The following is a 14198-nucleotide window of genomic DNA, read 5'->3' as shown; positions in this document are numbered from 1 at the left end:
GCAATTCTAGCAGCATTACCAATGCTGCAGCACCAGCAGCCGTTTGCAACACGAACAACAGTTGGTAATCGTACACTCATAGACATGTCAGGCTGGAAGGGACCTCAAGAAGTCATCGCGTCCAGCCCCCTGCACTGAGGTAGGACAAGTGAACCTAGACCATCCCTGATGGGGGGTTGTTCAACCTGTTCTTAATAACCTCCAATAATGGGGATTCCACAACCTGCCTTGGAAGCCTGTTCCAGAGCTTAAATTCCCTTATCGTTAGAAAGTTTTGCCTACTATCAAATCTAAACCTCCCTTGCTGCAGATTAAGTCCATTACTTCTTGTCCTACTTCAAAGGGCACTGAGAACATTTCATCACCATCCTCTCTATAACAGTCCTTAACAGATTTGAAGATGGTTATCATCTTCCCCTTTGGTCTTTTTTTCCCAAGCCTTAACATGCCAAGCTTTTTTAACCTATCATAGTTCAGGTTTTTTAAATCTTTAATCATTTTTGTTCTCCTCTGGATTTTCTGTAATTTGTTCACATCTTTCTTAAATGCTGAGTTCAAAACCCTGCTCCAAAGTGGGGTTTGAAATGTGGGTCTCCCACATCCCAGGCAAATATTGAACCCCGGATCAAATGTTGGGAGAGGAAGGAACCTGAGCTTTTCTGAGTCAGGGCCAGAGATCTATACAGCATACAGGGATGTGTGCAGAGCTTGTCGAAAAATACCCAGTGGAAGAGTTTTTTGTTGAAATGTTGTTTGTTCAAAATCAAAACCTTTCAACATGGCTCTTCAGTGTTTCGGAATTGAAATGTTGCTGAATTTCTGAAATCTTGCAAAATGTGAAATTTTGACTTTTCATCCTGATTCTGGATGTGAAAGGTCAGAATGGCTCACAGGACAGAAATGCCATGTTCCCAGGCACTTTAGTGGAACAGGTATGGGGGGGGGGGGAGGGATAGCTCATTGATTTGAGCATTGGCCTGCTAAACCTAGGGTTATGAGTTCAATTCTTAAGGGGGCAATTTAGGGATCCCAAGCAAAAATTTGTCAGGGACAGTACTTGGTCCTGCTGTCAAGTCAGGGGACTGGACTCAACTCTATTGTCTTTTAAGGTCCCTTCCAGTCCTACACTTTTTAAGGTCAGTCTTCACAAAGCCCTGACTAGGATGATTTAGTTGGGGATTGGTCCTGCTTTGAGCAGGTGGTTGGACTAGATGACCTCCTGAGGTCCCTTCCAACCCTGATATTCTATGATTCTATATCATTAGTGTCGCCCTGGCAGGCGTCAGTAGGTGGCGCTGTTACACAAAGTATTGCACAATCTTTTCCTTGCCCTGTAAGCAGTGCACACAGCCTTTGCAGACATACCATGTAGGGGTTGGTTACTGATACAGACGCTTTGTGAGGAGCTGGCACAAACAGCCAGGTTTGGGTTCTGCTAAGGTCCATTCCTGGGGCTTCGTTGCTTCCTGGGAACTGGGCACTGGTGCTGGGGTGAGATTTCTGAACGAGGGGTTTGCCCACATGCTGTTTCTGACATCTTTGTTCCAAGACAGGAGCACAGAGCGTAAATAACTAATTACACAGAGAGAAAGAACTTGTGAGCCCAGGTGTGATTATGTGTCCGGTGCCTCCTGCCAGAGCAACAACAAATACAGTGAGTGGAGAGGGAGGAAATAATTTACTGACTGCCAGTTTAACAGAGGGGGGTCAGTGAACTCCACATGAAACTTGCCCATCAGAAGGGTTTTTGGATTCCCTCTTTAAAAGAGCCATTTTCCTGCCCTGCAAAGATGTTGTCCAGCTCAGCAATGCTGGTTAAAGGCCAGGAGAGCTGCAGGGAGACAGAGCGCCGCATTGGAGGAGCCCGTCACTCTGTTGCTTCGTGTGTTTCCTCTACGTCCATTGTCCTGGTGATCACACTCAGACTGGGGGTTGCCCAGCCTAGGATGCGTCTTTCCCCAAATATAGTCCCATGAATAAAGAAACACTTCAGAATTATTTACCTAGGGGGAGGGGGAACCCCTGATACCACCACTGCTACTACCCCGGCAATAAATACATAAGAGACCAGAGCCAGACCACGGCCCCACTCCTGGCCCATAAAGAGGATGAGGAAAGGATCAATTGTTCTCCATGTCCACAGAAGTTAGGACAGAAAGTAATGGGCTTAATCTGCAGAATGGAAGACTTAGGTTAGATGTTGGGGAAAACTTTAGCGATAAGGGTAGTTAATCAGTGGAACAGCTTCCAAGGCAGGTTGTGGAATCCCCGTCTTCAAAGGTTATTAAGAACAGGTTGGACAAACCCCTGTCAGGGATGGTCTAAGTTTACTTGGTCCTGCCTCAGTGCAGGGGTTGGACTTAATGACAACTTGAGGTCCCTTCCAGTGAGACCTTCCTATGATGTCCCCGTCCCCCACCTGCCTGGGCTGGGCCGTCTGAGCTAAGAGGGGTGAAAATGGGGGGTGGAAGGTTCCCTGTGACAAATTTAGAACAAAGGTGTCATGTGAAAAAATTTTCATTTCAAATTTTGAAAATTGATGAATTTCAGTGTTTGAATTTTCAGGGGGTTGTTATCTAATTGTCTGTTCATGCCCCTTTTCCGTTATGCTGATTGGCTGGACAGCACTGAGATGGGATATGGACACACACACACGGGGACACAGACAAACACCTTACTGGTGACGCCGAGGTGCTGGGCAGAGCTGAGCTGGGATCTGGTCACCTGGTTTTTGCTGTCCTTGATCTCGTACCCACAGGAGTAATTCCCAGAGCTACCCCCGGACACCACATGGTGAAAGTTGTAGGTGAGCTTCCCCAATAAGTTCCTCTGGGATGAAACCTTCTCCCTGTCCTGACAGGAGAACATGGAGCACTGGAGTCAAAAGGAGTCCCCTGGCCGGGCAGACGTCTGGCTCAGGTACAGGGCGGGGGTAGGGAGTGAGCCTGGGAAGGGGAATGGGTCAGAGCTGTCAGTGGGGCATTGGTGGTGCCCAGCATTGTTGGTGGGGCTGGAGGTGAACAGCGGGTGGGTCTGTGTTATGTCCGGACTGGAGGCTCTGATTCCAGCCCAGCTGGGCAGACGGTGGGACGAGCTCTCTCCAGTGCCCAGGAGCTTTATTCCCTGGGATCAGTGTGATTGCGTAAGAGCCTAAGGGCTCGGCCGGGCTGGGCTCCCATTGTCTGGGGCTGCGCACTGTCCTGGAAGAGGGGGCCCTGAGCAGGCACCCCACTGACCCAGGGCGGCCACTGGGGGCTGTCTAGGGCCTGGCCAACAACTTGGCCTGTACCTTCAGCCCATGCAGTGAAGTCCAGTCACTGCCCCAGGGAGCTCACCAGCCAACAGCCAAGGAGCTGTGTCCAGTCCCTAACCCCTCTGAAATCCACTCTAACATAATAGAATCATAGAACATAGAATATCAGGGTTGGAAGGGACCTCAGGAGGTCATCTAGTCCAACCCCCTGCTCAAAGCAGGACCAATTCCCAACTAAATCATCCCAGCCAGGGCTTTGTCAACCCTGTCCCTCCCCATCCTTGTGCCCCTCCCACCCCCCAGCTGTCACAGGGGGCACCGGGAGCAATTTCAGGCCCAGGCTAAGGGAATGTCCCAGAGCAGTGGCAGGGAGCGGATCCACCTTCCCTACCCCAGAGGTGCCACCTGCTGGTGCCTTGGCCGGCAGTATCCCCTGCCACTGCTGCTCAGACAGCCAGCAAAGAACTGTGGCCATGACCGAAAGCCAAATCCTGGCTCCACCAGCCCTTGCTGGACTGGGCGCAGGGTCGCTGAGCGGGGCTCCCTAGCCCGGCTCATACGGGAGCGCAGCCTGGGTGATCTAATGGTCCCTTTTGGCCAATCCCTTATCCTTGCTCTGCTGTTCACCCCAATTCACAGTCCTGGGATGCTGAGTTGCTGGGCAGGGGTGAGCTGGGATATGGTCAAACGCGCAAGCACACACACACACACACCCAAATACCCTGGCCTTACTGGTGCCAATGAGGTGCTGGGGAGGGTTGATCTGGGATCTGAACACCTGGTTGTCACTGTCCTTGATCTCGTACGTGCAGGAATAATTCCTGGAGCTGCCCCCAGGTACTGCATGGTCAGAGTCGTAGGTAAGTTTCCCCAATAAGCCCCTCTGGGACGAAACCTCCTCTCCGTCCTGATAGAAGATGATGCAGGTGGCCAGGAGCTGGGAGATCAAGGAGCACTGGAGCCGCACGGAGTCCCCCAGCTGGGTGGATGTCTGGCTCAGGTAGAGGATGGGGGCAGGGAGAGCACCTTGGAAGGAAAATGGGTCACAGCTGTCAATGGGACAGGAAGAAAATATCAGGTGTGAATGTGTCAACTTTTGGATGGACCATGGGAAGGTAAATCCCTTGAGGTCAGAGCCATGGTGTTCTCTGCTTTCCAGGGCCAGTGCCCTGGGGGTGGGATGGGCCATGGATGTGACTCTGTATCTGCATTTCACACTGGCCCCAGGTCACAGGAGTGAGGCATCGGGGCAGGGAGGGGTCTGCCGGGAGACCCGTGAGTCCTGCTCAGATCCCACACAGCCCTGTCCGCCTTCCCGTGCCATTGCTGCTGCACTGAGCAGGGTGTGGCCCAGGGGTGGTGGCTGGATGCCCTGGAAGGGTAAATGCCATGGGTAGATTGGGGACAGACAGACAGATGGACTTAGCACTGGGAACAGAAAGGTGACGTGCCCAGTCCCAGCCCCACCTGTAGCACCAGGGGCATCCCCGCCTGCTCCATGATGCTGTGCCAGGCATTGTGCAGAGCCCTGACCTCTGAGTCCCCACTGGGCCAGTGACTCCAATGGGGGCGACCTGGAGGGTTCCCATGCCCCCGGGGGATCAGCACTGAGCATCTCTGTACAGGACTCTGCTAACAGCCTGGCAGCGCCTATGTTCATCTCCAGACCCGTTAGCTGAGCTCAGCCCCTCACTTGCCCAGCAGAACCTGCAGCAGGGAACATGCTACAGATAGACAGAGGGTCGGGACCAGACCTGATGCAGATGTTTGAGAGATAGGCCCAAAGCAGAACCCACGATCCCAACCCCATCCGGTCGGTAACAGGGAACCCTGGGACTGGACGCCAATAATCCCCCACAGTTCAATGACAACGGCCTCCCTGCTCTCTCTGCCTCCAGGCTCAGCTGACACCCCATGAGCATCCTGCCCCAAGCCCAGCCCGTCCTGACTCCATGTGCCTGGTGTGGGGAGCTGGTCCCAGTGACATACCAGGGGCTTGAATACAGCCCAATGCCAGGTCACAGCTCCTAACAAGGAACGCCGGCCAGACCTGCAGCCTGGGGCCTGGGCCGGGACAGAAGGGACCTGGGGAAGGATTTAGGGGCCCTAGGGGACAAGTAACTCAGCTTGAGCTCCTAGGACGCCGTGGGGGCAGCAGGGCTGACCCGGCCTGTCCACCCTCACAGCCCCCCCAGTGTCCCCTCAGACACGCTCCAGCCCCTCCCCCATTGCACCCCCAGCCTGTGTCCCCTCACAAACCTCCGGCCCCACCCCCGTTCTGCCCCCAGCACCTCTGTCCTGTCCCCCACACAGCCTCCCCAGTAGCCATGACTGCCATCTCCCATTGCTCCCCAAGGGAAGGAAGCCCCCAGCTGCCCTCAGTTACGATGGCCGCCCTGTCGTCCCCTGCAACCCTCACACGCGGCTCCCTGGCTATGATGGACACCTCAGCTGGGGGGGGGGGAGTTAACAATCCTGCTCCCCCAGACTGTATAGAGGGGCAGGGAGAGGGGGGTGACTGTGGGGTTGGGGCCATTATGGGGCAGGGTATGTGAGGTAGGGGGCTGTAGGAGGGAAACTGAGCAGATAGAAAACAAAATGGGGGACGCTGAGGCTGGGGGGGCTGGAGCTGAGGGGGGTGATGATGGGGGGCAGTGAGAGGGGCGGCTGCTGGGGGTAGAAATGGCATCCCAGGGGGGCACTCATGGATGCCAACTCCCTGATCGCCCCTCAAACCCCCCAACAATCCTGCCCCCCGGCGCTGACCTTCTGGGGGGAGGAGCCTGATGCCCTCAAACTCCTGTCTCCCATCCCGGCCCCTCTGCTCTCAACTCCCCTCCCGCCACCCCCAACCTACTTCCCCCAAACTCCTGACTACTCCCATCCCACTCCCCACAAACGTCTGCCATGGGGGGCCCAGAAGAGCTGGCAGCTAAATCACTCTATGCCCTGCTGTGTTCATGGAAATGCCCCAGCCCCTGCCCGACACTGAACAGGGTTAAACACAGGCTGTGGGTGGGGTCCGGAGCCCACTCAGCGCCATGGCAAACCTCATGGGTTTCCTCATGGGTTGGGGGTTCAGGCAGGGGAGGGGAAATGGCATCGGGGTCTGTCAAGGCTGTATCCCTACTTTGAACTTTAGGGTACAAATGTAGGGGCCTGCATGAAGACTTCTAAGCTTAACTACCAGCTTAGTTCTGGTCCGCTGCCACCATCCCAAAGCTAATTCCCTTTCCTGGGTAGCCTTGAGAGACCTTCACCAATTCCCTGGTGAATACAGATCCAAACTCCTTGGACCTTAAATAAGGAGAAATTGACCCTTCCCCCCTCCTTCCTTTCACCAACTGCTGGTGAATACAGATCCAAACCCCTTTTGGATCTTAAAACAAGGAGAAATCAATCAGGTTCTTAAAAAGAAGGCTTTTAATTAAAGAAAAAGGTAAAAATCATCTCTGTAAAATCAGTATGGAAAATAACTTTACAGGATAATCAAACTTAAAGAGCTTAGAGGAACCCCCTCTGTCTTAGGTTCAAAGTATAGCAAACAAAGATAAGCACTCTAGTAAAAGGTACATTTACAAGTTGAGAAAAACAAAGTAAATCTAAGACGCCTTGCCTGGCTTTTACTTACAATTTTGAAATAAGAGAGACTTGTTTAGAAAGATGGGGAGAACCTGGATTGATGTCTGGTCCCTCTCAGTCCCAAGAGCGAACAACCCCTTAAACAAAGGACACACACAAAAGCCTTCCCCCCCCCCCCAAGATTTGAAAGTATCTTGTCCCCTTATTGGTCCTTGGGGTCAGGTGTCAGCCAGGTTACCCGAGCTTCTTAACCCTTTACAGGTAAAAGGATTTGGAGTCTCTGGCTAGGAGGGATTTTAGTACTGTACACAGGAGAGCTGTTACCCTTCCCTTTATAGTTATGACACGCCCCCCAAATCACAGATAGTGTTGGACGTTTGGTTCCACACTGGCTGTGATTTCTTTCCTGGAGCTCTAGGAGAAAACAGAGTTAATAAGACACATGTACCTTTAGACATACTACTGATTATATAAAAACTAACAATATGTTTCATTCCAAGAACAATTGTTAACCAGTTAACTCTGGGAAATTTTCCCGGGAGAGTGCATCAGCCACTTTGTTAGAAGCTCCCGAAATGTGTTGTATTTTAAAATCAAAATCTTGGAGAGCTAAACTCCACCGAAGAAGTTTTTTGTTATTTCCCTTGGCGGTATGAAGCCACTGTAGCGCAGCATGGTCTGTTTGTAGTTGGAAACGCCGTCCCCAAACATATGGGCGTAACTTTTTCAGCGCGTATACAATGGCGTAGCATTCCTTTTCGCTGATTGACCAGTGGCTTTCCCTCTCAGACAGTTTCTTGCTGAGAAACACGACAGGATGGAATTCTTGATCCGGTCCTTCCTGCATTAAAACTGCTCCCACGCCTCGCTCGGAAGCATCTGTGGTTACTAGGAACGGTTTGTCAAAGTCTGGGGCCCTTAGCACAGGGTCAGACATGAGTGTCACCTTAAGCTGGTTAAAGGCCTTTTGACACTTATCAGTCCACTGAACTGCATTTGGCTGTTTCTTTCTGGTTAGGTCTGTCAGCGGGGCGGCGATTTGGCTGTAGTGTGGTACAAATCGCCTATAATATCTGGCCAAGCCTAAGAAGGATTGGACCTGTTTCTTTGACTTTGGAACCGGCCACTTTTGGATAGCATCCACTTTGGCCTGTAGGGGATTTATAGTTCCTTGACCCACCTGGTGCCCCAGGTATGTCACTCTGTTTTGGCCTATTTGACACTTTTTAGCCTTAACAGTTAGTCCTGCCTGCCGGATGCGCTCAAAGACTTTTTTCAGGTGCTCCAGGTGTTCTGTCCATGAATCAGAAAAAATGGCCACATCATCGAGATAGGCAACTGCAGATTCTCCCAATCCCGCTAAGAGACCATCTACAAGTCTTTGGAAGGTGGCGGGTGCATTTCGCAACCCGAAAGGGAGTACATTGAATTCATACACCCCTGCCTGGGTGACGAAGGCGGACCTTTCCTTAGCGGGTTCATCTAGTGGTACTTGCCAGTACCCCTTGGTTAAGTCTAAAGTAGAGATGAATTGGGCATGTCCCAATTTCTCCAATAGCTCATCTGTGCGTGGCATTGGATAGTTGTCAGGACGAGTTACAGCATTTAGCTTACGGTAGTCCACGCAAAAGCGTATTTCCCCATCTGGTTTGGGAACTAGAACCACTGGAGATGCCCATGCACTGTTAGAGGGGCGGAATATACCCATCTGTAGCATGTCCTGGATCTCCCTTTGTATAGCCGCTTGGGCATGAGGTGACTCCCGGTAGGGTGGGGTTCTAATTGGGTGAGCATTACCTGTGTCAATGGAGTGGTATGCCCGTTCGGTCCGTCCTGGAGTGGCTGAGAAAATCAGTGCAAAGCTTGTGCACAGCTCCTTTATCTGCTGTCGCTGCAGACGTCCCAGGGTCGTGGAGAGGTTCACCTCTTCCACGCCACCATTCCTTTTTCCTTCATAGTAGACACCTGCAGGCCACTCCGCGTCATCAGTTTCCTGGGCTGTAAACTGGCAAACGTTTAATTCTCTAGAATAAAAGGGCTTAAGAGAATTAACATGGTATACCTTAGGCTTTATGTTGGAGGTGGGGGAGGCTATGAGATAGTTAACAGCTCCTAGGCGCTCCTGGACCGTGAATGGTCCTTCCCACGACGCTTCCATTTTATGGGCCTGGAGCGCCTTTAAGACCATGACTTGGTCTCCTACATTGAAGGACCGTTCTCTGGAATGTTTATCATACCAGGCCTTTTGCTCTTCCTGAGCATCCTTTAGGTTTTCTTTAGCAAGGGCTAAAGAGTGTCGGAGGGTGTTTTGTAGGTTGCTTACAAAGTCTAGAATGTTAGTTCCTGGAGAAGGCGTAAACCCCTCCCATTGCTGCTTCACCAACTGTAATGGCCCCTTAACCTCGCGGCCATACACAAGTTCAAATGGTGAAAACCCTAAACTGGGATGTGGTACAGCCCTGTAGACAAAAAGCAACTGCTGCAACACTAGGTCCCAATCATTGGAGTGTTCATTTATGAATTTACGTATCATGGCCCCCAAAGTTCCATTAAACCTCTCCACCAGACCATTGGTTTGATGGTGATGAGGGGTGGCAACCAAGTGATTCACCCCATGAGCTTCCCACAGGTTTTTCATGTTCCCTGCCAGGAAATTAGTTCCCGAATCTGTAAGGATGTCGGAGGGCCAACTTACCCTGGCAAAAATGTCTGCTAATGCCTGGCACACACTTTTAGTCTTGGTGTTGCTTAAGGGTACAGCTTCCGGCCATCGGGTAGCAAAATCCATGAAAGTCAGTATGTATTGCTTTCCTCTGGGTGTCTTCATTGGGAAAGGACCCAGAATATCCACAGCTAGTCGCTGAAATGGGACCTCAATTATGGGTAGTGGCTGGAGAGGGGCTTTAACCTGGTCTTGGGATTTTCCCACTCGTTGGCACACCTCACAAGACCGGACATAATTAGCAACGTTCTTGCCCATTCCCTCCCAGTGGAAGGACTTCCCCAACCGGTCTTTGGTTCTGTTCACCCCAGAATGGCCACTGGGATGATCATGGGCTAAGCTCAAGAGCTTTACCCGATACTTAGTGGGAACTACCAGCTGTCTTTGAGGATGCCAGTCTTTCTGGTGCCCACCAGAAAGAGTCTCCTTGTATAAAAGTCCTTTTTCTACAACAAACCGGGATCGGTTAGAAGAGCTGAGAGGCGGTGGGGTGCTCCGCGCCGCCGCCCAAGCTTTCTGAAGCCTGTCATCTGCTTCCTGCTCGGCCTGGAACTGTTCCCTTGATGCTGGAGACATCAGTTCCTCCTTGGACTGTGGACTGGGGCTTGGTCCCTCTGGAAGCGATGCAGGTGCTGGGGCTGTTTCCATTGACTGTGAACCGCTGTTCGCTGGTGCACTATGTGGTATCTCAGGCTCTGGCTGAGCCTCTTGGGTAGGGTTATCTGCTGCTTCCGCCAGTTCAGGCTTGCTGGTGTCCTCTGGCATTGGCGTTGTAGACGGGCTTGCAAGCGCTGGACTCAGTGCTGACAATGGTTCTGGTGCTGGTTGCATTGCCAGTTCCGGTTCTGGGACTGGCTTTGGCTGGGTCTCTGGGATTGGATCCACTACGGCTGTTGCAGTCGTTGGCAGGGGATCCGGTTCCACCACCTTTGTTTGGGTCTCTGGTAACACAGACGGGGTCCTGGTGGACGGCTCAGGAACAGGGATGGGGGTGGAAGCTTGCTTAGCCTGGCTGCGGGTGACTATTCCCACCCTCTTGGCTAGCTTCACATGGTTGGCCAAGTCTTCCCCCAGTAGCATGGGAATGGGATAATTGTCATAGACTGCAAAAGTCCACATTCCTGACCAGCCCTTGTACTGGACATGCAACTTGGCTGTAGGCAAGGTTACAGACTGTGACACGAAGGGTTGAATTGTCACTGTAGCCTCCGGGTTGATGAGTTTGGGGTCCACTAGGGATTGGTGAATAGTTGACACTTGTGCCCCAGTGTCCCTCCAAGCGATAACCTTCTTTCCGCCCACTCTCAAGGTTTCCCTTCGCTCCGAGGGTATGAGAGAGGCATCTGGGTCTGGGGTTCTTTGGTGTGATTGGGGTATAATGAACTGTAATCGGTTGGGGTTCTTGGGGCAGTGAGCCTTTATATGCCCCAGTTCATTACATTTAAAACATCGCCCTGCTAAGGTATCACCGGGGCGATGTTGGTTGATGGAGACTGGTGTGGTGGGGTGTGAAGGCGTCTGGGGTTTCCCTTGGGATGTGGGTGGGGCCTTGGGTTGTCCCCGGTGATAAGGTTTTGTTTCGGCTTGCCCCTTCTGATATTCACTCCAACTGCTACTAGCTTTTTTCTTTTCTGTCACCTCCACCCATTTGGCTCCAATCTCCCCCGCCTCGGTTACAGTTTTGGGCTTCCCATCTAGGATGTACCTTTCTATTTCCTCAGGAACACCCTCTAAAAACTGCTCCATTTGCAATAGGAAGGGCAACTCTTCCGTAGATTTAACATTTGCTCCTGATATCCAGGCATCCCAATTTTTCCCAATGTGGTAGGCATGTCGGGTAAATGACACATCAGGTTTCCACCTTAGGGCTCTGAACCGCCGACGGGCATGCTCAGGTGTTAACCCCATTCTGATTCTGGCCTTGTTTTTAAAAAGTTCATAACTGTTCATGTGTTCCTTAGGCATTTCAGCCGCCACCTCTGCTAAGGGTCCACTGAGCTGCGGCCTCTGCTCTACCATGTACTGGGTTGGAGTGATGTTGTATCCAAGGCAGGCCCTTTCAAAATTTTCTGAGAAGGCCTCAGTATCATCGCCTGGGGTGGGGAATTTCCTGGGATGGGAAGTGGTACCTGGAGAGGAGTTGTTAGGATGGTCTGATGCACCCTGCCTAGTCCTTGCTGCTTCCAGTTCCATCTCTTTTTTTTTCAGCTCCATCTCTCTTTCATGGGCCTCCTGTTTGGCTTTCTCTTCTCTTTCATGTTTGGCTTTTTCCAGCTCCATTTCTCTCTTGTGGGCCTCCTGTTTGGCTTTTTCCAGCTCCATTTCTCTCTTGTGGGCCTCCTGTTTGGCTTTTTCTTCTCTTTTATGGGCCTCCTCTTCAGCTTCTTTCTTGAGTTTTTTAATTTCAAGCAGTCTCTGATGTTTTCTCTCATTTTCTTCTGCTTCTAGTCTGGCCAGTTCTATTTTGTTAGCTGCGTCTTTGGTAGTCATTTTCCTGTTTTCTTGTGCTGGGTCACACCCTCTGCAGTTGACTGAAACTGGGATGTATTTAGCTTAGGCTCCTGCTGAGTGCTGCTGAGTTAACAGAGACTTTCTAACTAGCTACTTCCGAGGATGTAAAAAGAAAAAAAAAACAATTCAGCTTGTAAATTACCTTTACCAGATCAAAGTTTGCTCACTGATTGAACCCTTTTCTTAACAAAGCCCCTTGTTAAAAAAACTTAACACCTCTGCCTTCAGGCAAGGAGAGATAAGATATGCATTTACCTTCAGCTCTGCTCTCCAAGCAGCTAGAAGGAAAAAAAAATTTCTTACTGGCTTTTGGGTTTAAAACGATCCCACCGCTGTGCCACCATGTCAAGGCTGTATCCCTACTTTGAACTTTAGGGTACAAATGTAGGGGCCTGCATGAAGACTTCTAAGCTTAACTACCAGCTTAGTTCTGGTCCGCTGCCACCATCCCAAAGCTAATTCCCTTTCCTGGGTAGCCTTGAGAGACCTTCACCAATTCCCTGGTGAATACAGATCCAAACTCCTTGGATCTTAAATAAGGAGAAATTGACCCTTCCCCCCTCCTTCCTTTCACCAACTCCTGGTGAATACAGATCCAAACCCCTTTTGGATCTTAAAACAAGGAGAAATCAATCAGGTTCTTAAAAAGAAGGCTTTTAATTAAAGAAAAAGGTAAAAATCATCTCTGTAAAATCAGTATGGAAAATAACTTTACAGGATAATCAAACTTAAAGAGCTTAGAGGAACCCCCTCTGTCTTAGGTTCAAAGTATAGCAAACAAAGATAAGCACTCTAGTAAAAGGTACATTTACAAGTTGAGAAAAACAAAGTAAATCTAAGACGCCTTGCCTGGCTTTTACTTACAATTTTGAAATAAAAGAGACTTGTTTAGAAAGATGGGGAGAACCTGGATTGATGTCTGGTCCCTCTCAGTCCCAAGAGCGAACAACCCCTTAAACAAAGGACACACACAAAAGCCTTTCCCCCCCCAAGATTTGAAAGTATCTTGTCCCCTTATTGGTCCTTGGGGTCAGGTGTCAGCCAGGTTACCCGAGCTTCTTAACCCTTTACAGGTAAAAGGATTTGGAGTCTCTGGCTAGGAGGGATTTTAGTACTGTACACAGGAGAGCTGTTACCCTTCCCTTTATAGTTATGACAGGGTCCCTCTCCGGATGGTCAAGGGGGCCCAGGAGATGGGGGGTGGCAACCACGAAAGTGAAGCGAGTCTCTTTAAGGCCCCCAAAGGGTGGTGGGCGGCACAGCCTGTCCCCACAATATTTTGTCCACCAATGAGGCCTCCTTACCGTCACCCCAACGTGGGTTCTGTCCGGCAGATACTTGGACTGGACTAATCCCGTCTTTCTGTCCTGCTTTTGCAAGTTTCCCCCCAACGTTCATTCATCCAGTTCTCATGACGCTGCCTGAACTTCTCACTCACCTTCTTCGGCTGAACCTACCACGAGGGGAAATTTGGAGGCTCCGTTATCACAGACGCCCCCTGAGGTGAGGAGATTTGGGGGGCAGGGGAGTAGGAAGCTCTGGGGGTTTGTACAATAGAAATAGAGGCAAAGGGAGGTCTAGGGAGAAAGGGGGAGAGAAAAGGGGCTGGGGGACCCCACTAGAGAGAGATGAGGGGGAAAGGCCGGCTCCAGGCACCAGCTTAACAAGCAGGTGCTTGGGGCAACCAATGAAGAGGGGGCGGCACGTCTAGGTCTTCGGCGGCAATTCGGCGGCGGGTCCCTCACTCCCTTTGGGAGTGAAGGGCCTGCCGCCGAATTGCCGCTGCCAATCACGATCGCGGCTTTTTTTGTTTTGTTTGGGGCGGCAAAAATGCTGCAGCCAGCCCTGGGAGGGGGACAGACACCCGGGGGGCAGTAAGTGCCATTATTCCAGGGCCAGATGCAGTGTCCCCACACACAGGGGACTGGGTGTTACCAGCACAAAATTCTCTATTACTCACACTCTAGGGGCACCAAATTCCTAGGGCTCAGGCGTAACCCTGTCAATTTAAGTACCCACCTGTACCCAAGTCCTAGGGCTCAGGGTGTAATTTTATGTAGGTTTGCAGGACCTTTTACCAGTGACAGAGCCTTACACAGTTATATCCTTATTCTCTATTTATTCACAATC

The sequence above is a fragment of the Emys orbicularis genome, chromosome 21, assembly GCF_028017835.1.
Source record: "Emys orbicularis isolate rEmyOrb1 chromosome 21, rEmyOrb1.hap1, whole genome shotgun sequence".
Lineage (NCBI taxonomy): Eukaryota > Metazoa > Chordata > Testudines > Emydidae > Emys > Emys orbicularis.
This window is presented reverse-complemented; position numbering follows the sequence as displayed.